At 38.3% G+C, this 23,970-nt stretch overlaps 1 pseudogene; it reads left to right on the forward strand.

Annotated features, from left to right (window-relative positions):
* Positions 1–65: 65 nt before the first annotated feature.
* LOC143437159 (Ig heavy chain V region 186-1 pseudogene) lies at positions 66–22,080 on the forward strand (annotated as a pseudogene).
* The last annotated feature ends 1,890 nt before the right edge of the window (positions 22,081–23,970 follow it).

A 23,970-nucleotide genomic window follows, 5' to 3' on the forward strand; every position in this document is an offset into this window, starting at 1 on the left:
AGGTCAAGGTAGAAATCTAGTGCAATGGAAACTGCCATGTGTGACCCTAAATAATCTGCTAAGTAATGGGGGATATGAAGCCTGACCTGGCCATCTCCTATTACCAGGTAAGACTTTCTGTGGAGAGACTGGGATACCAACCCAGCCATAAAACCTTTGACCTATAATTTGTCCTGCCTGTGAGATGTCCTGGGGTAAAGCTGGATCAGAGATCATGGATGTCAACAACAAATGACTGGTCCAGCTGGAGACACATGTCAAGGCAGGGACTTCACTTCTGACATTGCCTGGAAGACCAGGAACTAGAGTTTGGATAACTCAGATACCAAAGATAGAACCACCTTATAGAATTGCCATACAGACGAAGAAAACATACAAACAACAAAAAGAACAAAAAACAGTAAGATGATTTCTTATGATATTCTGCTGTACTTGTAGACAGGTCATAACCACCAGCAAATTTTCATCCAGGAACTGATGGAAACACGTAAAAATCCACAGCTACATAGTAGGTAGAGCTCAGGTAATCTGACAGAAGATCATTGGGTCTTTGTACAATTTAGATATCAGAATAACTGTGGCTTCATAGACTGAATTAGTGTTCCTGCTGTTATAATTTTGTGGAATAGTTTGAGGAGAATTGGTATTAGGTGTTTCTTAAGGTCTGATAGTATTCTGCCCTGGTAATTTTTTTTGGGGGGGGGGGGCAGGTTGGGGTTTTTTAATGATTACTTCTATATCCTTAATGGTTATGGTACTGTTTAGTTAGCTTCCCTGATCTTGATTTAACGTTGGTAGCTGGGATCTGCCTTGAAAATCGTCCATATTGTCTATATTTTCTAGTATTGTAGACAAGATTAATTTTGAATTTCCCCAGTTTCTGTTTTATGTCTCTGTTTTGGTTTCTGATTATGTTCACATGGATATTGTCTCTGTGACCTTTAGTTAGTTTGGGTAAGGGTTTGTTTGTTGTGTTGATTTTCTCAAAGAACCAGCTGTTACTTTTGTTGATTCTTTGTATTGTGCTCTTTGTTTGTAATTGGTTGATTTCAATCCTGAGTTGGGCTGTTTCCTGACATCTACTCCTCTTGGATGTATTCGCCTTTTTTTTTTTTTTAAAGCTAGAGCTTTTTTGTGCTAGGTGTGCTTTAGGTTGGTAGTATAGGGTCTCTCCAATTTCTTTATGAAGGTATTTAGTCCAACGGAGTTTCCTCTTACCATTGTGTTCAATGTGTCCCATGACTTTGGATTATGTTCACATAATCTAGAAAGTCTTTAATTTCTCTCCTTATTTCCTCCCTGAGAAAGTGATCATTGAGTAGAAAGTTGTTCAATTTCTATGAGTATGTGGGTTTTCTATTGTTTTTATTGTTATTGAAGTCCAGCCTTAATTTGTGGTGATCTGATAGAATGCCAGAGATTATTTCAATCTTCTTCTATCTGTTTAGGCTTGTTTTGATAGCCCCACCTAGGGATCCATCCCATCTGCAAACACCAAACCCTGACACTATAGCTGGTGCTGAGAAGCATTTGCTGATGAGAGCCTTGTATGGTTGTCCCTAAGAAGTTCTGCCAACAACTGACTAATACAGATACTTACAGTCAACCATCGGACTGAGCCTAGGGACCATAATGGAAGAGCTATGAGAAGAAGTAAAGTGACTGCAACCCCATAAGAAGAACAATATCAACTTAAAAGACAACCCAGAGTTCTGATGGACTAAACCACCAACCAAAGAATATACATGGAGTTATACATGGCTCCAGTTACATATGTATCAGAGGATTTCCTTATCTGGCATCAATGGGAGGGGAAGTCCTTGATCCTGTGGAGGCTTGATGCCCCAGTGTATGGGAGTCCTAGAGTGGTGAGATGTGAGTTGGTGAGTGGGTAGAGGACCACTCTCATAGAGGCAAATGGGAGGGGTGGAAATGATGGATTTGTGGAGGGTAAATAAGGAAGGGGGCTGTCATTTTAAACATAAAGGAAAAAATGATTATAAAAAAAACAATTATATGGTCAGTTTTGTCGAAGTTTCCATGAGGTGTTGAGAAGGACTATTCTTTTGTTTTGGGGTAAAATATTCAGTAGATATCTGTTAAATTCATTTGTTTCTGTTTGTTTCACTGTGTCTCTATTTTCTTTGTTCAATGACCTTTCCATTGGTGATATTGGGGTGTTTAAGTCCCCCACTATTATTGTGTGAGTGTGAAGTTCAATTTCTGTTTTGAACTTTAATAAAGATTCTTTTATGAATGTGGTGCTTTTGCATTTGGGGCATAGATGGTTAAAACTGAGACATCATCTTGGTGGATTTTTTTCTTTGATGAGTATGAAATGTCCTTTCCTATCACTTTCATTACTTTTGGTGGATTGTCTATTATATTGGATATTAGAATGGCTCTTCTAGTTTTTTTCCTGGGACCATGTTGTGGACCAAGCTACCCCACATTTGGGGGCCAAAAATATTAAGAACTACACTACCCCACATTTGAGGGCCAAAATGTCTCAGACAGTTCTGTCAATGTTGGAACCTGCACTGCCAAAAGCCTTGGGGGCTAAATTATTAGAGCCTGCATTGCCCCAAGCTGCTCCAGTCTGCGGGTCAGGGTTCAGCAAGAGAGAGTGAGGAAGGACTCAAGGAATGGAGACCTGACAGAGTGTGATTCAATCTCATTTATTCTTCAGTCTCTCTTCCTAGTCCAAGTCCCAAGTCTTGAGTTCCTAGCACCTAATGCCTCCAAGTTCCAAGTTCTTTCTCCAAGTGCTAAGTGCCTAATGTCTAATCCAAGTTCTTCCTCCAAGTGCCTGCTACCTAATGCCTAATAAGTAACTCCAAGTTGTACTGAAAAGTCTCGCCTTTTATACGTCTCACTTCTAAGCCACGCCCTTAAGTCACGGCCTTAAGTCACACCCATAGGTCTTATCTCTAAATCTGATCTCTAAGTCAGTACCTTAAATCTTAGCTCTAAATCACAGCTTTAAGTCTCACACACCCAAGGGAGGATCGTGGGTATCTAAAACAAAATGTCATCAGAGTGTGCTCAGCTGTTGCAGGCTATTGTAATCAAATCTCTTGTCAGGGTATATGGCTCAAGATGGCTGCAAGGATGATAGCTGCCTTCTGTGGGCTCCCCACAGAACCATATTCTTGGAAATATTTTTTCCAGCCCTTTAATCTGAAGTAGTGTCTGTCTTTGTTTCTGGGGTGTTTCTTGTATGCAGAACAATTGTGGATTCTGTTTGCATAAATAGTCTTTTAGCCTGTTTGTTTTGATCAGGGAATTAAGTCCTTTGATTTTGAGAGATATTAAAAACCACTGACAGTTAGTTCCTGTTATTTTTGTTGTTGGAGCTGATTGTGTGCGTGTGTTTCTCTTGTTTTGTGTTTATTGTGAGATTATTTATTTCTTTGTTTTTCTTGAGTGTAGTTTTCCTTTTTGTGTTGGAGTTGTTCTTCTAGTATCCTATATATGGATGCATTAGTGGAAAAATATTGTTATATTTGGTTTGTCATGGAATATCTTGGTTTCTCCATCTGTGGTGATTGATAGTTTTGCTGGGTATAGAAGCTTGGGATGTCATCTGTAGTCTCGTAGGGTTTACATGACAACTGCCCAGGATCTACTAGCTGTTGAGAAATCTGTTGTAATTATAATAGATCTGCATTCATGTGTTACTTGACCTTTTACCCTTACTTCTTTTAATATCCTTTCTTAGTTCTTTTTATTTTGTGTTTTTATCATTGTATGAAGGCAGAATTTTCTTTTCTGGTCCAATCTATTTGGTGTTTTATAGACTTTGTGCACATTTATGGCTATCTCTTTTTTTGAGGTTAGAAAAGTTTTCTTCTATGATTTTGTTGAAGATGTTTTCTTCCTCTTTGAACTTCACCTTCTTCTACTCCTATTATTGTTAGGTTTAGTCTTTTCATTGTGTCTCAGATTTCCTGGATGTTTTGAGGTAGGAACTTTTTACATTTTATATATTTTTTAGACTGACATGTCAATATCTTCTGTTGTATATTCTATGCCTGAGATTCTTTGATATCTTGTTGTTAATGCTTATATTCATCTCTCCTGAACTCTTTCTTAGGTTTTCCATCTTTAGGGTTGCCTATATTTGTGACTCTTTATTTTATAATTCCAGTTTTTTATCTTGAACTATTGTGTTCAGTTTCTTCACCTGTTTGATTATATTTTCCTATATTTCTCGACAGGATTAAGCTTTTCCTCTTTAATAGCTTCTACCTGTTTCCTGTGTTTTCCAGTGTTTCTTTAAGATACTTATTTGTATGTGCCTTAAAGGCCTCTATGTTCTCTGTGAGATGGGATTTTAGGTAAGAATTTTTGTCTATAGGAGTTTTAGTGTATACAGTGCTTGCTGTGTTCTAATGGTGTCAATTTACAGTGGCTTCTGTTGTTTTTCCTCTTGAACTTGTCTTTCACAATCTGGTTATCTCTGATGTTAAATGGCCTGAATGTCTTGGACTGGAGCAAACCTTCATGGAGGCATGTTGGGCCTTGGACGAGGTAACTCCATTTAACCTGTTACCTTCAGTCACGTAGGGCACAGGTAGAGGGCGTGATTAACAAGTCTCTACCTCCAGAGATTTAAATATTAATGAGTTATCAAAATGCCAGGGGACTAGCTAATTAAGTTATTCCCTCCCCTTTTTCCTTCCCTATAAAATGAGAGTCCCCTGGCCTTTGGCAGGGAAAGCGCGTACCAGTTGCGTCCATTCACCAAGCCATGAACAATAAAAGCTTTGGAAAACTGGACTCCACGTGTCCATGGTCTCTCCGCCTGATTCCCAGCTTTTGGAACCCTGGAACCTTGCCGATGCAGCCGCTGGACCGCCCACCGACAGCTGCGTGAATGTGGGATCCTCCGCTGGCTGCGCGGGAAGCCCTGATGCTGGACTGCCCTGAGACTCTGCCGCCGGACTCCCTCCCCCCCACCCTTGAGATTTCTTCCCCACAGAGGCAGTTGGAGCTTTGTGACCTGGGTTAGAGCAGCCTCTTCAGAGGCAGGCTGTCTCTGGTTAGTATAGGACTCCTGTGTCCCTGGTTAGAACAATCTTCCTGTGAACCTTGTTAGGGAAGAGCTCCTGGGAAACATGCAGGCAGTGAGCATTGGAGGCAGGCATGAAGCTCTGTCATGGGTTCAGATGGAGACACAGATCAAAAGGATGATTGGGCTCAGGCAGATTTGGATAGATCCCATGTCTATTGGGCTCTGTTTGGATTCAAGTTCATGTGGTAATTGGGTTGGGGTAATCACTTTTGTCCCTAGTTAGGGCATACATCCTAAGAAATAAGTATGCTGTGGGGTCAAGATGGGGTAGGCAGGCTGAGTTGCCCCAGGTGCAGGTAGAGAAGGTTTGTTTATACTTTTAATTTTGTGGAGTATAGGCTTTTGAAGTAAGCCCTAATAATTGAGTGAATTTCCTCAGTTATATCTCCCTTGTGATTTCTGATATTGTTTATTTAGATACTGTCTCTCTTTCTTTTAATTAGTCTGGTTAAGGTGTTGTCTATTTTTTTGATTTTGTTAAAGAACCATCTCGGTGTGAAGAGATGGCTCGGTGGTTAAGAACCATCTTGTAGTTTACTTGATTCTTTTTTGTTGTTCTTTTTGTTTCTAATTGATTGATTTTTGTCCTGACTTTGATTATTTCTTGCTGTCTAGTCGTCTTCAGTGTGCTTTTTCCCCTAAAGATTTCAGGTTTACCTTTAAATTTCTAGTACCAGATCTCTCCAATTCCTTTATGTTTTTTAAAAATTTGTTTTATTCCTTTACATTCCAAATGTTGCCCCCTTCCTGGTCCTCCTTCAAAGCGTTCTACACTTCATCTCTCCTCCTTTTTGTACCTGAAAGGGTGGCTAGTTAGCCCCCTGGGTCACCAGATCTTTACAGAATTAGGTGCATCCTCTCCCACAGAGTACAGGCAAGGCAGTCCTCTGGTGTGTATGTGCCAGGGGTCTCAGTCTAGCTCATATAAGTTCTTTTGTTGGTGGCTCTAGTTTCTGAGAGCCCCTGCAATTCAGGTATGATTCTCACTGCAGATATCCCAGATACAGACCTTTCAACTAGTTATTTCTTTTCACTTTCTCTAAGCAGAGTTGTCACTAATTATGCATTCTTGTTCATACAAGCATATTTCTGCACCAAGTTCAAAGCTATTTCAGCTTCTAAGAGTCAGCCGGGTTCTGAGTTGCTTCAACATTTTAGGTAGTTATATTACCAGTCTCACTCCTGTGTACAATTATTGTGTAAATCTTTTTAATTTGTCTATTAAGCAACTGTAGGGTGAGTGATTTACCATATGTACACAGGTGCTCTGCTCCAGGTGTAGCCTAATGAAGACAGGAAAGATGCTGTTATCTCATGTCATTGCCTTTTTTTTGGAAATAGGAATTGCTAGAGATGAATTCAACTGCCTCCAAGGAGAAATCTGGCTTTGAGGGAGATAGTAACATTACCAGAACTTAAAATTGCTGATCCATAAATTGTTGTACCCAGATAAACTCTAACCATTTCTCCCTTCAGCTGAGCTCTGTGAACACTGAAGTTACAGGGATAAGTTTTTTTCTTAAGCTAGACTGTACAACTTCAGTTTAAGCCATGACAAATCAGTATACATGAGAGCTCACGACCAGCAGGGGGTGTGATGAGGCCAAGAATTCCTATGGAGAGATGAGGTGGATGTGGAAGTGTATTCTCTGTGGTTTTCTTTCTTAAGTATATTAGCTGATCTGGCCTGCTGTGATCAAGATGGGATGTCTCTATGCTCAAACACAGTAAAGCTGCTTTGTGAAACAGGTCACAGATTCGTGTTTACTTGTCATGTGCTTTTTATATTTTTTGGATAAAAGTCATAAAATGTATTCTAATAACCTATTCCCCAACTCAACTAATTCCAGATCCTTCCTACCTTCCAACTCACACCGCTACACACATTTTTTTCCTTTTTGAAAAAACAGCAAAATAAAAAAGAAATTAAAACAGGATAAAAAAATGCAAACAATAGAAAAACAAGGTATGAGTGCACACGAACATACCACAGGAGCGCGCGCACACACACACACACACACACACACACCACACATAAACACACACACACACACACACACGGAAACCAATAAAACTACAACTCTGTAGCCATAATTTATAGGCAACAGGTAAGTGGCTCAATGAGAAGTGAACTAATTGATATTAGAAAAAATCTCCAAAAATACCACTGTCATAAATTTTTGTTGCCTAACAACTGCTATGCACTTCTTCCATGATTAATTGTGCTTAATATCTCCTGTGAGATTCCATTGGAGAAAACTAATTTTTCTTTTCCATGTGAGTGTCAATTGCAGGAGTTTGTGGTTAGTGGTGATAGCCTGTGTCCATTTCCTTTTCCCAACATCTGAATTTTATCTGGGTTGACTTGGTTCAGGCTCTGTGCCTATCCTCAAAGTGCCTGTAAGTTTATATTTGCATTAGTCTAATTGTATCTGGAAGACACTCTTTCCTTAGAGTCATTCACTCCCTCTGACTCTCATAATCTGCTCAGTTTTAAAACTGTTTTTAGAAATAAGTCCTAAATATGGAGTAGTATGGAGAACAAGAGAAATGGAATTGCCTTATACTGATTTAGGCACCTGTGGGGACTTTCTGACCATTTACTCAAAGAAACTTTTCTTGGGCCTCACATTGATTTGTGCAAATAAAAACTCATGAATTCTTTGGAAGTCTACTTATGCAACTAACTCACAAGTTCAAATAAAACAAAAGCTCATCTATGTGCTCTCTACTCAGTTTTCTGCATGCATATTTTTCACATACCTTTCACCATCACACAAACTAGACCACTAAGACAATACAAAACTAAACAACAAACCACAACTAAATATCACCAGTGTTCACACACTTTCCTTAAATTTATTATTTTTGATAAACATACTGTATCATGAGGTCCATAAACCAACATCATAATCTGAACACAAAATTATTTCAAGACAAATGCATTTCCAAGTGTATATACTAGACAACTATGAACTGTTCATTATTTCTTGACCTTTTGTTTTAGAAATAAGATTATAATTTTTGTTTTTCTTTACTCCATAATGCACTTTTCATTTCTCTGAGTATCCCTACCTTGGTTTGCAATGCAACATGCAGTCCATATCCTTTATAGCTTTATTTATTTATTTAGTAACATTACAATATCCTAGATCTTACCAAAGCTTTTTAAATGTGATTTAAAATTTGTTAATTCTACACAAATTTATCATTTTCCATTTTCCAAAACTATTTCATGTTTGAAACATTTGCCTTATCTATCTGCCCTCTCTGATTTTATTTTATTTCTATTTTACTATAACATTTTTGTAAATTCCTCATACACTAATGGCACAATTCTAGTCTTCCAGCTTCTACAATTAAATACACTAAAAATATTCAAATCTTGCAACACATATGAGTGAGAATATGAAATACTTGCCTTAAGGACATGTGTGATCTATTCAGCATTTTTCCAGTTGTATGCAGACACCTGTAGATTATTCATATAATCATCATATATTCTTCATAATTCATGTTTTACTGATGAGTTATTTTCCTTTTCCTATATATATCATTTTGTCAATTTTATTTATGCTTTGTTGGAAATCTTGAATGATTTCTTCCTCTATATGATTTGAATAAGGCATGAATAACATGCTGTCAATAAACACAGATGTCCACGTGTCTCTATAATAAGATGTAGAGTCACTTTACATGTTTCACAGCATTATTGCTGGAAACTTCATAATTTTATTTACTATATTTTGGTGAATTTTCATAGGAAAGACTTCATCCTAGGTAAGTACAGTCAAAAGCCCATGTTTAGTGATGATACATGCCATCTTAGACCTCAGTTGTATTGCTAATGTTCATGTGGTCAAACTGTCATATAAATATTTATGTTTTTACAGTGTTGACTTTCTGAACCTTGACCACTGAACTTTCTGTGAGCAGTGTGTAAAGATTTATGCAGACATTCATGACTGGTAAAAGTACTAAGAGTGAATGACAGTGTACTTAGCCACAGACCAGTCTTCTCATCAAAACAGTGAGGACCATCACAAAACAGGGAAAGAAAATAATGTACAATAAAGAGAATGGGTTGAAAGACAGGAAATTCTATATCTACTTACTGACATGTTCTTATTGCACACACAAATTCTCAGGAGCTGTGTTTATGAGCACAACACACACACACACACACACATCAAACTAGTGAAAATTATCACATGAGAGATTTTAAATTGGCTGAGCATGTGAAGATGACTTCTGGCAAGGTTAGTAATATCTCTTAGAACTGAATTACATGAGTAGTTCTCTGAGGTTACCACATCGACCTTGGTGCATATGTACACTGTCCTCACCACTAAAAGTAATACAACAATTAAAACATTACAATGTGGATGGGGAGAAACTCTGAGGGCCCACACCCAGCTGAAGGTCTTTTGACATCTGCTGAATGATGGGCAAAATATACTCACTTTTTTGTGGAAGATTTCTTGAGGTTCATTATTTTCTAGTCATGTCCCTAGCTATGTGTATGTAGGTAGCACTAATGAAATTCACTGTCTTGTTAGTTAATGAAACAAAAGAAGTCAGGCTCTTGGGAAGTGACCTTTTGGAAGGTCTCAAAGAGACTCACAGAGACCTAGTGGTGGTAGAGAGTGGTAAGAGTCCTGAGATTGCTGTTTGATTATAGCATTTTCATACATGATTGAAAATTCAAACGAACAACATCTTTATGAAATTTAGAAGTAACAAAATTACATATGTAGAATATTCATACAGATGTATTTCATATACTGTGAATATTTCTTCAGTAACATTTTGTCCTCCCTTTTCCCTTTATTCTACTAGACAATTTCAGTGAGACATTATCATGTATTTAAATACATAGATGTATATAATTATGAAATACATAAGAGCTACTAATAAGAGTCTCATTTGATTTTGAGATTGTCTTAATACAGTTTTCTCTACTTGTTTCAATTTTTCCACAAGCAATGTAAATTTCTTATATGTTCTGGTCAAAACAAATATATATATATATATATAATATATATATATATATATAATATATATATATTATATTATATATAAATATATATATTTAAAGCCATGCCTTAGTGATAAAATCCTTTTTTGATATATTTATATCTTGTGTCCTTATTATATTTATTGATGATAGTGCTGCAATAATCATTAATATGATTATTGGTCATTTGATTGAGTTTTTCAGTAGATAACCTGTTGTAAATGCAAATATTAATTGCATATATCTGAAAGAAGGCTCTAAAATCTCAAAAAATATCCCAGCAATTTATGGAATTTTCCATCATTTTATCATCATCATCATTATAACCACCAACAGTGAAGGTATCTGATGTTATTTTCTCAAAGAGAAGCAACAGTCTCAGACAAGAAATCTGCTGAGAGCTCATTTACTGATGTTAAATGCACACCATTTGCCCATGGCTCGCAGAAAATGTATGGGATGCATTTCCTCAGAAGGATTAGGAATGGGACCTGAGCATCCTGCTGCCGGACCATTGTGTCTTTTGAGTCCTTACTGTCCAGTTGTTTTCCAGCTGGACAAGGTTCTTATCTAAGATGTGCTGTACTCATGAATATGCAAATTAATTGAGTCCATGGCACTAAATACAGGGATGCCCACACCCTGAAAACAATCCATGATCAGTGTCCTCTACGCAGTTTCTGAACACACTGACTATAAACATGAAATGGTGTTGGGTCTTTCTCTTCCTCCTGTCAGTAACTGCAGGTAAGGGGCTCATTATTTCCACATCAGAAGAGGTGACAATGACATCTACTCTGCCTTTCTCTCCGCAGGTGTCTACTCTTAGGTTCAACTGCAGCAGTCTGGAGATGAGCTGCAGAGGCCTGGGGCTTCTGTGAAGCTGTCCTGCAAGGCTTCTGGCTACCTCTTTAATAGCTACTATATAAGCTGGTTGAAGCAGAGACATGGCATGGATCTTGTATATTTATCATGACTATGGTCAGACTAACTACAATCAGAAGTTTAAAGTTCATTGACTGCCCAAAAATTCTCCAACACAGCCTACATGAAACTGAGCAGCCTGATATCTGAGGACTCTGTGGTCTATTACTGTGTAAGGCACAGTGCTGTACCCAAATCCTGAGTGTGTCAGAAACCCTGGAGAAGCAGGAAGCTGCCTGGTACTGAGAAGATGCAGATTATTCGGAAGAGTTGAGTGGAACTGGTTATTCTGAGTGCCCTTTTGTCTGCCTCTTTCACATAGTACCATATGGTATTTGTCAAGTTTTTAAGTTTACAGCCGTGAAAAAAGTGATTCTAATTGTGCTTAGTGTAGTACACTGTACCTTGATCTCTTTACTAGTGATCACATCTATTGGCATTTTTCTTCCTTAATAAAACAATATAAAATAGACACTGTGATAATGCAAAGTGATAAAAATATGTCTGGGATCCAAGAGACTGATTCTTTGCATGGAGTTGCTTTGAATGAAGTGTAATATAAATTTTACCATTAAAATCCACATAAATAACACCTGATTAAATAAAAGCTTGTCTCATAGTCTTAAGTAACCTGAATGTGTGTTGTAAGTTCTTGTCAAGCAGAAATTCCAGTTTCTTCAAATGTAATGTATTTATATCAGAATGCAGTCATACAAGTCTAATTCCTACAAGTTGGACAATTTTTCACAGAACTCAGTAATCAGCTCAATGTATGCACATATTAACTGAGGCAGGTTCCAAGATTATATGTTGATCTTTGATCCAGTAATTCCTTTCTTCCCAGTGTCAGCATGTTGACTTGGCATAATATCGCCCAGTCTCCCAGTGGGCACTTGGAGATCACTCTTTTTATATAGAGCATTTGTTTTGGATAAATGGGTGGCCATTAACCAGCACATAGACACCTGTCGAACCTCAGAGTTTTATGTAGTACAATTTCGCTGTAGTTAGAACATTAAATTAGCATGTTCTTATAGGACATAATTTTCCCCTTAAAGTATGAATGCCATGTGCTTACTATGGATGAACTCTTATATGGCTAATATGTTGCATTAGGCAGGAATTCCTTTGGTCAATTTTGTATTAGGCATCATTCAAACCTATTTTGCAAAAGTCATTTTGAAATTCCCAGACAACTCATTTATAAAAGCTCCCCACTGTGTGTACCCACTGTGCTGATCAGTGTGGCTGTTTCACTTGAAGCTGGGGTTAGATCTCCCTCATATACAGCAATGCCACCCTCGAGCATATACATAAAGGACTCTCCATCCCATTAGAGACACTTCCTCTATCATGTTCACTGATGCTCTATTGGTATTAGCCAAAATTGGAAATGGCCTGGAGGTCATCAATGGAAAAATTGGATGAAAAAAATGTAGTACTAAACTGGAAGCTGCCATATACATGATGAGGACCTGGTGCTTACCTGTATCAGTCCTGTGCTTGCTGCTTCAGTCTCTTCCTGTTCACATGACCTTTGCTCAGTTTATTTAGATGGTCTTGTTCTACTGGCTTCCTCCTCCCCCTCTGGCTCTTACACTCCTTCAGCCATATCTGTGGACTTCCTGGAACTCTGAGGATTGGGTTTTGATGGAGGATTTCCATTTAGAGCTATGTGTTCTAATGTGTTTCTTCTTGCATGAAGTCTAGCATGCATTTCATTATTTGGATGATTTAGTTTTATGGAATTTCTGAGTGTATGAACAAATGGGTCTTTGTTTCTTGTCCTTTTTCTTGGTACTTTTTTCCTTTTCTCTACTTCTCTTGTCCAATTTCTTGTGATGGTTTTTGTTTTATATTATTTTTTCTCTAAGTTTTTAAAAATCATTTTACAGGCTGTTTTTTTATCTAATAAGAGATTAAAAGGGGTTGGGTCCACATGATTGTGGAAGGGAGGAACTGTGAGTAGTAAAGGATGGGGGACTCTCATCAGGATGTATTTTATGGAAATGGAAAATCTAGTTTTAATAAAAGGATAAAAATTATAAAACAGAATATTAAACAGCTTTTAAAATATATGAAATCATGAAATTTGCTGGTTAAGTGGCTGAAACGACAGAAAAAGTCTCATCCAAAGTGGAACAACACAGACCCTAAAAGGCAAACCTGTGTATATTTGCTTAAATGTGAATGTTAGTTTTTATATATTTCATAGGCAGGCTACAATCCTTATGACTACAGAGATGAGATATAGAGGGAGAATTCAAAAGAGAGGGATGGATATCCTTATGAACAGAAGTAGAATATATATGGATGGATTAAAATGGTAGTGCAGGGAGCTGAGGGTATGGGAAGAAATATGGAGAAAAATTTTAAAATGAAAGTCCATATGAAGGGTTGTATGCAATCCCAATTCAGTAGAAGTTGCTTAAAATAACACATATGAATGGAATCATTTAATAGTGGAAGAGACAAAGTTCCAACTAGACATCTCTCTTCACCAAATAAAAACTCCAGTCTTTGAAATGATAATTGATGGGCTAAACTATGGACCACCATGGAAACTCCGGAATCATGCAGTCTACTTCCAAAGCTGTTGGTTTATTTCCACACGCTGAATGCAAGGCCCTATTCCTGAAGACAGCATTTACACAACACATTGAACTTGTGAATTTTATCTGGAATTTACTTGGAGTTTTCACTACTCCTGACTAGTATTCATGGTACTGGAAGGCATATATCCGCTGCCAAAGGAGAAAGATAAACAACAATCCAGCTATAATCTCTTTGATCTCCAATATGATCTCCTGCAGGTTATGCTGGTGCAACAGTAGCAGGAACCTTGAGGGTTGAAACAACTCATAACTGATTGGATTTTGTGCTCACACTATTGGATGGAACTTACCACTGACCCTGATTTGTTAGCCAAGAAACTAATACAAGATAGGCCAAGTTTACCAAGAACTAGAAGTTCTTGTATTACCTTGTATTAGAAACTCAAATTCAAATCATAAATTGATTAAGATGTTTACAACATAGATAATGAATACTCTCAGAAATTTACTCTGAGAGCTGCAGGATAACACTGGTGATGGTAAAGCCATGCCTGTATGGTCCCAGAACACTCAAGCCAAAGTTCTCAGCACAAAGAGGTCTTGTTTTCCCCGAGGGACATAGGGCAAGTAATAAGGGACAAAGGCAGGAAAGAAAGAATGAAGGAGAAGGGGAAGGGAAGAGGGTGGATTTGTCCCTGAGTACAACAAAGGAAGAACTTCTGATACATAGGAGAATGGCTGTTTGTGAAGGTAAAATGGGATATCCTATGTTAGTATGAGGGGTTTATTTTTAATTAGACATGTTAAGTTAGTATATCCAAAAGGGCATTGATTGATTGATTGATTGATTGATTGATTTTACGTTCTAATTCCTGCCCTCTGCTGTAGTACTGTGAAAGACAGCCTGATTACTAGTTGAGCTAGGTTTGAAACCTGGTGTCCTAGATGGTGATCACGCAGGGTTCTGTGCAAGGAAGCCATGCTCCCAGACTCCAGTCTCCTGACACAAATTCACAGACCTCCATAGATTTGGGTCTTTCAGTCACACAGGACAGTGCCCACTAGCCCCTTCACAGGTAGAGGGCATGACTACAGGCCTTGAAGCCTCAAGAAAGATCTCCATATTAATAAGATACCTAAAGGCTAGAGGGGCATAGCCAATTAAACATTACTTACCAGAACTTCTTTCTTGCAAAAGGAATTTAACTTGAGGCCTTCCCTGAGGAAACTGGTGTATAGTTTTCATCTACTTTCTGCCATGAGAATAAACATCTTAAAATCATGGACTGGTTCTCTTCTTTGAAATCTGCTTTGGGGAGCAATGGAGCTGACCTCCATCTACAGAGCCACCGCCTAATCTCTTGCAGAAGAACTCTCTGTGTTCTCGGCCACGGAGACCACCAACCCAATCAAGCAAGCCAAGCCAGCCATGAACAAGCCAAATGAGCCTCTGTGACCGAGAACTCCCATCCCCAAGAGACACAGCTGGAACTTCCCCCCCTCTCCCCTTTGGCTGCAGGCCAATCTAGCCCATACACACCCACTTTATTCTCTGCCCTTTCACTGACCCAGGAGCACCGGGGATCCAAGAGCCTGAGAACCAGAGGAACTTGCTCTGGATCTCCCTGGAACTCAGACTGCACTCTCCCACCCCTGAGCAGGGACCTGTAGCTTCACATAGCTGGATGCCTGCCCTGTGCCAGCATGGAGTGAGAACAGTCAACTTCCTGTGCCTCTGTCACCAAAAGAGGCTGTAGACTCATGGTGAGATAGATACATGACCTACACATCAACCCAACAACAGATCACACACACCCTCCAACACAACAGTCTCCTGTCCTCCATAAACAAGTCCCTCCTTCTATTCCCTTCCTTTCTTCTCTGAGAGTGTAGGTGCACCACTGGATATCTCACAACCCTGGTCCATCAAGTTGTTTTAGGGTTAGGGGCCTCATAGCCCAATAAGGCTAGACAAGGAGTCCAGTTAGAGGACTGGATTCCAAGACAGGTAGCGCCTATAGGGTCAGCTGCATCCCTGTAATTGGGGGACCCACATAAATATCGAGCTACCAATTTGCTATACATGTGCTGGGCGTCTTAGTCCAGCACATGTATGTTCTTTGGTTGGTGTCTCATTTCATAAGTGTCCCTGAAATTATGGAGTGATTCTCAATATAGATCTCTAAGATTCAGACCCTTTATCTGGTAGATCCTTTTCATTTTCTCTAAGCAGAGTTTTTGTTTTGTTTTTTTTTTTTTTTTTTTTTTTTGCTAATTATCCATCCTTGTTAATGCAGACCTATTTAAGCAGTAGGTTCAAAGGTTCAAAGTGGTTTGAGCTTCTAAAGGTCAGACAGGTCCTGAGATGCTTCAACATTTTAGTTATTGATATCAACAGTGTCACTCCTGTGTACAATTATTGTGTAAGTCTTTTCCCTCTTCCTATTAAACAAAGTATGGTGTATGATTTACCCTCTGAGAACAGGTGCTCTGCCCCAGATGTAGCCTGATGAAGACAAGAAAGAGCCAGTTATTTCCTGTTTTTACTATTTTAGAAATGGGAACTGTTAGAGCTGGATCGAATTGCCACCAAGGAGGAACCTGGCTTTGAAAGGGATATTATAGTAATATAAGAACACCTCAAAAATCTCTGTTGCATAAATCATTATCTCCAGGTAAACTAGAGCCATTTATCTCTCAAGCTGAGCTCTGTGAACACTGCAGTTACAGGGATAATTTATTTATTTTTTTTTTTTGGCTAGTAAAATATTTTTTATTTATTTATTTATTTATTTATTTTTTTATTAGATCTTTCATTTACACTTCAGATACCATCCCGTTTCCCCATTCCCCCCCCCTTAGAAAACCCCTATCCCATGCCCCCTTTTCATTTTGCATTTATACATTTTTTTAAGAAATGTTAATCATAGGCTTTATAAGTTTGGTATTGTTCAATCAGAGGTGTAACCCACTACCCAACCTAGATATATCAACTATCTTTGACTGGTGGAGATACATGAACATCTGCTTCCCTGTCTCCCCCCTCTATCTCTCTTTCATCACCTAGCTTCTCCTCTCCTTCTTCTTCTCCTCTTCTTACTCCTTTTCTTCCTCTCAGTACTCCTCCCACCTTAGCTCCTCCTACACATCACCCTTCCTGTTAAAAGGAAACTTTTCTCTCAAAATACAATTAGAGCATAATTATGCCTATTTGTACCAGTGAGGTACAAGATAGTCCTAATACCCAGTCCATCCTTTTGTTGACTAACCAGCACCTCTGTCATCTATCCTAACTAAAACACTTAGTTCTGAACCTGGCTTTTTCCTTGGCTTTAGGATGAATGTCAGCTGATGACCATACACTCAGATCTTTTCTCTCAAAGTAAATAGCTATAAGTTTTCAGCCCCATCAGAAATCCAGAATGACTGAGTTGACTATAATTGTGGGAAGCACAAAGCATAGCTTCTAAAACTTAACCAATTTATAGAGACCTCTGAACACCTGGACACTCGCTCTACTTCAAAACATTGGAGCATCTGTTCTTCTGCCTTCTGGCCCAGGATCATCTGACAGACCTTAGTGCTACAGAATTATTAAGGGCTGATTACTCTGTCTAGGCAGATATAATCAGTCGACTATTCTGCAAGTGTGTCCTTTTCTGGACAGTAATTTGTCTGTAGAAGGAAAGTGGCAATTCTTGCCTAGTGGCTGTCTCACCACAACTGGAGTAACTCCAAGGATGCTCAATTTCTTCTTAGAATTTAACATAGGAAGCTGTCCGGAGCAGACAGGTCTCTAATGAAAATGAACATTAATACTGAAATGTTTGTCATGTCAATTCTAAGGATTTCTGATGTTTTGAAAACCAGCTATCCATGTAAGGTAATCTGGACTGTTGCCTGTTAACTCCACTCAGCTATTTCTAAATAAAACATAGAGAACACCCTTATAATAAACTCCAAGTCATGAATTTGCTATAGTCCCTTAACTCACAGGCTGACCATCTCAAATCAGTTAAAAAAGTTAAAGAAGGACTGGGTCTAAGCTTTGTATTCCTAAGTGTGTTATACTGGTACAATGCCTATGAGAGTAACAATATTCATCTCACTCTTATATCACTAAGAAGCTCATGCCAATGAAAACCTTAAAATTTGTAAACAAAGTAAATTGGTGCCATTTAAGAATTTATATCTTCATCTTGATATTAATTATACAGATTTCTACTAATAGGTTATGGCTATGCAATAAACCCTAGCTAATCCTCTCTATTCCGACAAAACCACTACTTTTCCCTAGGGAGACAGCCCAACATTTACCACCTTAGTCCCCATGCCCAGGGAATAGGGGCGCTGACTCATCATTAGCTTCTTCAAGCTGATTATGGGCGTTGAGATATTAGAAGAGGAGTGGGGGGGAGAGCAAGTTTATTTTTTAAGCCGATTGTGCAACTTCTGTGTGAGCCATGACAAACCTACCTGCATGGGAGCTCATGACCAGCAGGGGTCACCATGAGGCTAAGAATCCCCAAATCCCCTAAGAGCTGTGTGTGGAGCAGACTCTTGTGTCTGTTGGGACCTGCACTAGCCCTACGTTCAGGCGGCTGCGGCCTGAGCAAAATGTTGAGACGACCACTGTATTCCGGCCCAAGCTGCCGCTTCAGTCCGCGAGTTGGGGTTCAGCAAGAGAGAGAGTGAGGACAGACTCAAAGAATGGAGACCAGACAGAGTGCGTTTCAGTCCCGTTTATTCTTCAGTCTCTCTTCTTCTCTCCAAGTCCCAAGTCCTAAGTTCCTAGTCCATAGTTCCTCCAAGTTCCAAGTCACTTCTTCCAAGTTCTCTTCCAAGTGCCTGCTACCTAATGCCTAATTCCTACTCCAAGTTGTACTCCAAGTTGTACTCTCTGAAGTGTCTGCTTCTCCATCTATAGTCTGATTCTCTCGCCTTTATATGTCTCACTTCTAAGCCATGCCTTTTGGTCACACCTTTAACCATGCCCTTAGGACTTGTCTCTAAATCTGATCTCTACACTTCTAAGTCACTCTTAAGTTACACACCTTTAATCTCACACACCTTTAATCTCACACACCCAAGGTATCTAAACCAAGATTATCAGAGTGTGCTCAGCTGTTGTAGGCTATTGTAATCCAAGTCTCATGTCAGGGTATATGGCTCAAGATGGCTGCAAAGCTGATAGCTGCTTTCTGCTAAAAGTCGGCCCCCAACAGTGTCTTCTGTGGTTTCCTTTCTTAAGTGTATTAACTGATCTGTCCAGCTGTGAGTGACATGTGAGGTCTCCATGCTCAAACCCAGTAAAGATTCCTTGTTAAATATTTCACAGACTTGTTTACTTGTTTTTATTTTCTTTTGAATAAAATTCATACTATGCATTCTAATAACTCATTCTCTCATCCCCAACTTATTCTAAATTTTTCCTACCTTCCAAATCACCCAACTACACACTTTTTTTTTTTTTTTGCTTTCTGAGAAAGCAAAAAAAAAAAAAAAATTCAGAAGGATATTGAAAGCAAACAAAAACTAAAAAAAAAAAAACCCCAAAGTAAACACACACACACACACACACACACACACACACACACACACAGAGGGAAACCAATAAAACCACAACTCTTTACCCATGTCATGATACTTAGGCAAAAGTTAAGTGAATTGGAGATGGTGATATTACAACAATGTCTGCAAAATACCATTGTGTTCATTTCTTTGTTGGCTACCGACTGCTCAGCATGTCTTCCATGAACAATTGTGTTCAGTATTCCTTATGAATTACATTGGAGGAAATTAAGTTTTCCTCTGCATGTGAGTGTCAGTTGCAGAACTTCTTGGTTAGCAGTGAGAACCCATGTCCATTTCCAGCTCCTGAATTGAAAATTTTATCTGGGTTGGCTTGGTACATAATAATTGCCTATAGCCACTGTCTCTGTGAATTCATATGTTCATCAGTCCATTTGTGTCTGGAAGACACTCCTTCCTTGGAGTCATCTAACCTCTCTGGCTCTTATAATCTTCTCAATCTTAAAACCTTTTCTCTCAATTTTTATCTTTATTTTACTATATCATGTGTTTAAATTCCTCATATTCTTTTGTCCCATATCTAGTTTCTTTGCTTTTACAATTCAGTATACCAAACAATATATTCAAATCTTGGAACACATATGAGTGAGAACATGAATCACTTGCTTTATGGACATGTGTGATCTATTCAGTGTATTTTTTTCCAGCTCTATGCAGACAGCTATAGATTATAAAATTCATGTTTTACTACTGAGTAATATTAATTTTTCTATATATTCCATTTTGTCATGTTTTATTTATACTTTGTTGGAAATCTGGAATGATTCCTTCCTCTGTATTCTGTGAATAGGGCATGAATAACATGTTGTGAGTAAACATGAGTGTGCAAGCATCTCAATAATAGGGTGTAGAGTCATTTGAGTACATGTTTTGAAGGGTTATTGCTGGGATACAACATAATATTATTTATTATTTTTTTAGTGAATTTCATAGGAATGACTTCATTCCAGGTGTGGTCAAAAGCCCATGTTTAAAGTTGATAAAGGCTCTAGCAGACCTCAGTTGAATTGCTAATGGTCATGTTGTCAAACTGCCTTATAAGTATTTATATTTATACCGAGTGTATTGTCTGAGCCTTGATGATAGATGCTCATATATGCTGTGTGTAAAACCTAATCCAGACATGCATGAGTGGTCAGAGTTCTGAGAAGGATGGATAGAGTACTCAGCCACAGACTAGTAATGATATCAGTCTCTTTCCCCCAAATCAAGGACCATCACAAAACAGGGAAAAAGATATAGAAAATTGGGTCAAATGAGATCAAATTCTATCTCCAGAGATTAAACTTTTCTTATTGCACACATGAACTTTTGTAGCTGTATTTAACAGCATAATCAATCCAGTGAGAATTACCACAGGAGAGACATCTAAGTGGCTGAGCAGGTAAAGATATCTAGTGGAAAGCTTAGCCATATCAGTTAAATCCCTTAGAATAGAGTTACGTAAGTCATCATCTGAGATTAATACATCCACCTTGGCACATGTGTGGTCTGTTCTCATCACTAAAAATAATATAACAATTTAAAAAATTACAACGTGGATGAGTAGGTTCTCTGAGGGCTCATATCAAACTGAAGGTCTTTTGACATTTGATGGCTGAGAGTCAAAATATATTCATTTTGGGTGGGAATATTTCTGGAGAGTCACTATTTACTAGTAATGACTCTATCTATGTGTATATAAGTAGCACTAATTAAGCTCTCTGTGTCAGTAGGTAATGGAACAGAGGAAACAGGATGTTGGGAAAGACACTTATTGGAAGGTCCCAAGGGGAACCACAAAGACCTAGTGGTGGTAGATTGTAGTGAGAGTCCTGAGAGTGGTGGTTTATTATATCATATTTCATAGACGAGTGAAAATTTCAAAGAATAAAAATTCTTATGAAATATAGAAATAACAATTTTACTTACGTACAGGATTTTTATATCTGCATTTTTACACTACTCATATTTCTAGTCACCTCTTGTCCCTCCTCTTTTCCCTTATTTTACTAGAGAATTTTACTGATACAATATCATGTATTTGAATAAATAGTTGTATATGACCATGAAATATATAAGGATTGCTAATGAGAGTCTCATTTAATGTCTGTGATTTTAAGATTGTCTTCATTAAAACAGTTATCTCTAATTACATTTATTTTTCCAAAAGCAGTGTGAATTTCTTATTTATTTCTGGTAAAAATTCTGTCTCTTCCTCCTGTCAGTAAGGACAGGTAAGGGACGAACCATTTCCAAGTTGTAAGAGGAGACAGGGCCTGAGATAACACTGACATGTCCCTTTTCAGTCCTTGCTCTTCAGTTTTTCTCCAGCTATTGCTTTTTATCAGGGAGTATCCTGCTCATGAATATGCAAATGACTTGAGTCTATGGTGGTAAATACAGGGACTTCACCATCCCGAAAACAACCTATGATCATAGTCCTCTCCATAGTCCCTGAACACACTGACTCTAACTATGAATTGGAGCTGGATCTGTCTCTTCCTCCTGTCAGTAATTACAGGTAAGGGATGCACCATTTCCAAGTGGGTAGAGGAGACAAGGCCTGAGATAACACTGACATCCACTATGCTTTTCTTGCCACAGGTGTGCACTCTCAGGTTCAACTGCAGCAGTCTGAGGCTGAGTTGGTGAGGCCTGGGGCTTCAGTGAAGATGTCCTGCAAGGCCTCTGGCTATACCTTCACTGACTATATTATGCACTGGCTGAAGCAGAAGCCTGGACAGGGCCTGGAATGGATTGGAGCTATTAATACTGGAAGTGGTGGTACTATCTACAATGAGAAGTTCAAGGGCAAGGCCACCTTGACTGCAGACACATCCTCTAACACAGCCTACTTGCAGCTCAGTAGCCTGACATCTGAGGATTCTGAGGTCTATTACTGTGCAAGACACAGTGTTGTAACCACATCCTGAGTGTGTCAGAAACTCTAGAGGAGCAGGAAGCAGCCCCATGACTGAGATGACAGAAACACTAACAATTAGACTAGCTCAGACATAGAAATTTTGACTGTTCATTTATTGCCTCCTCCTGACATTCCTATACTGCCTTTATCATCTTTGCAAATGGACTTTTATGAATAAAGTGATGCTGATTTAGCTCAAACATACAGTTCACAGTAACTTGTCAATCTCTTCACCAATGACCCTCTCCATTATATGTTTCTTATTCAATAAACCAATAAAAATGGGAAAGTATGGTGGTGCATAATAAAAATATCACTGGATCCTGAGAGACCATACCTTCTTGGAATTGTTGGGAATAGTGTATAATATGAGTTTGACCTATAAAATCCAAATAACTAATATCTAAAAACAAAGACACCCTCATTGTCTTAAGTAATAACTGATCTCATGTGTGTTGTTAAATCTGGCATTTTTTTTTCAACAGAAGTTCCAGTCTCATCAGATGTGAGAAATATTTGTATCAGAATGCAAAGTCATGTAAATATAATTCCTGTAGGTGGTTGAAAAAATTATTAAATCACTTTTCATGAAATTCATTTACAAACACAAGGTATATACTTGTAAACTGAGATAGGTTCTGAGATTATGCATAAGTGTTTGATCCCATATTTACTTCCTTCACCTTTTCTGTAATCATCCCTATACTCACTAGCCTTTTTAGAACATGGACCTATACTGATACATAATCAACTCTCATAGTCCATTGCATTCCTGTTGCTGAGATTTGTTCTGTAGAGTATTGGTGTGACTCTCCATTCACATGTGTTTCTTGTGCTATGTTTTTGGTGACTTTTCTTCTGTTTGCTTTGTCTTCATTTTACTTTGTTTTCCTTGTTTATTATGTTTAGGTTCTGTTTATTTTGTAATTAGTTAAATAAACACAACTGGGAGAGAATTGAGGAGGTGTTGGAGAAGAGAAATCATTATTCAGAATATATTGCAGGTAGAAATGAATTTTCAATAAAAATAGAAAATGACCTTTTAAAAATGAATAAACAAATAATTCTGATAAAATCTTTGCTGTGTAAATATCCCATATGCACAAGTGCCCATTTTTTAGGTCTCTTGTCTTTTTCAATTTTTCAAAGAATAATTAGAAGTCAGGTCTCAAAAGATGTAAGGATAAAGCATATACAAAATGCATAATTCTAAGGTGTATTAAATCTCTCTCTCTCTCTCTCTCTCTCTCTCTCTCTCTCTCTTTCTCTCTCTCATAATGAACTTTTCTATTATTAACCTCTAAGTCCACACAGTAGTTTCTACTAGGATTTTTTGTTTTTTTTTCAAGACAGGGTTTCTCTGTGTAGCCCTGGCTGTCCTAGAACTCACTCTGTAGACCAGGCTGGCCTTGAACTCAGAAATCTGCCTGCCTCTGCCTCCCAAGTATGGGGATTAAAGGCGTGGGCCACCACTGCCGACTGATATTTTTATTTCTTGAGGGGTCTCTGCAGGTGTCATAGAGGGAAACAAACCATGTGAAGATGAAGATGTGAACATAGTGCAGACTGACTTTTACCACCTGGAATGGACTTTGGGAGTCTAAGCACAGGACATTTATTGTATGTATGCTTCAACACAATAGAATTTAGACAAGAGTCTGCAGGCGACAATAATTTCCATAATCATTCCAAATCCTGTTTCACAATAAGGCTTAAGGTGTGACTACATACAACCTATTTTATGATGTTCCTGTGTACATGAGGGTAGGTTCTTCAAGTCCAGAGCCTAATGTGCTCTCTCACTAATAGCATACAGGTCAGTAGGACATAAGCATATGTGACACCTGCCTAAGGATTAGTAATAGTCTAAAGATAGAAGAGTCTGGGATAATCAATCTGT

Source organism: Arvicanthis niloticus, chromosome 23, assembly GCF_011762505.2.
Source record: "Arvicanthis niloticus isolate mArvNil1 chromosome 23, mArvNil1.pat.X, whole genome shotgun sequence".
NCBI lineage: Eukaryota > Metazoa > Chordata > Mammalia > Rodentia > Muridae > Arvicanthis > Arvicanthis niloticus.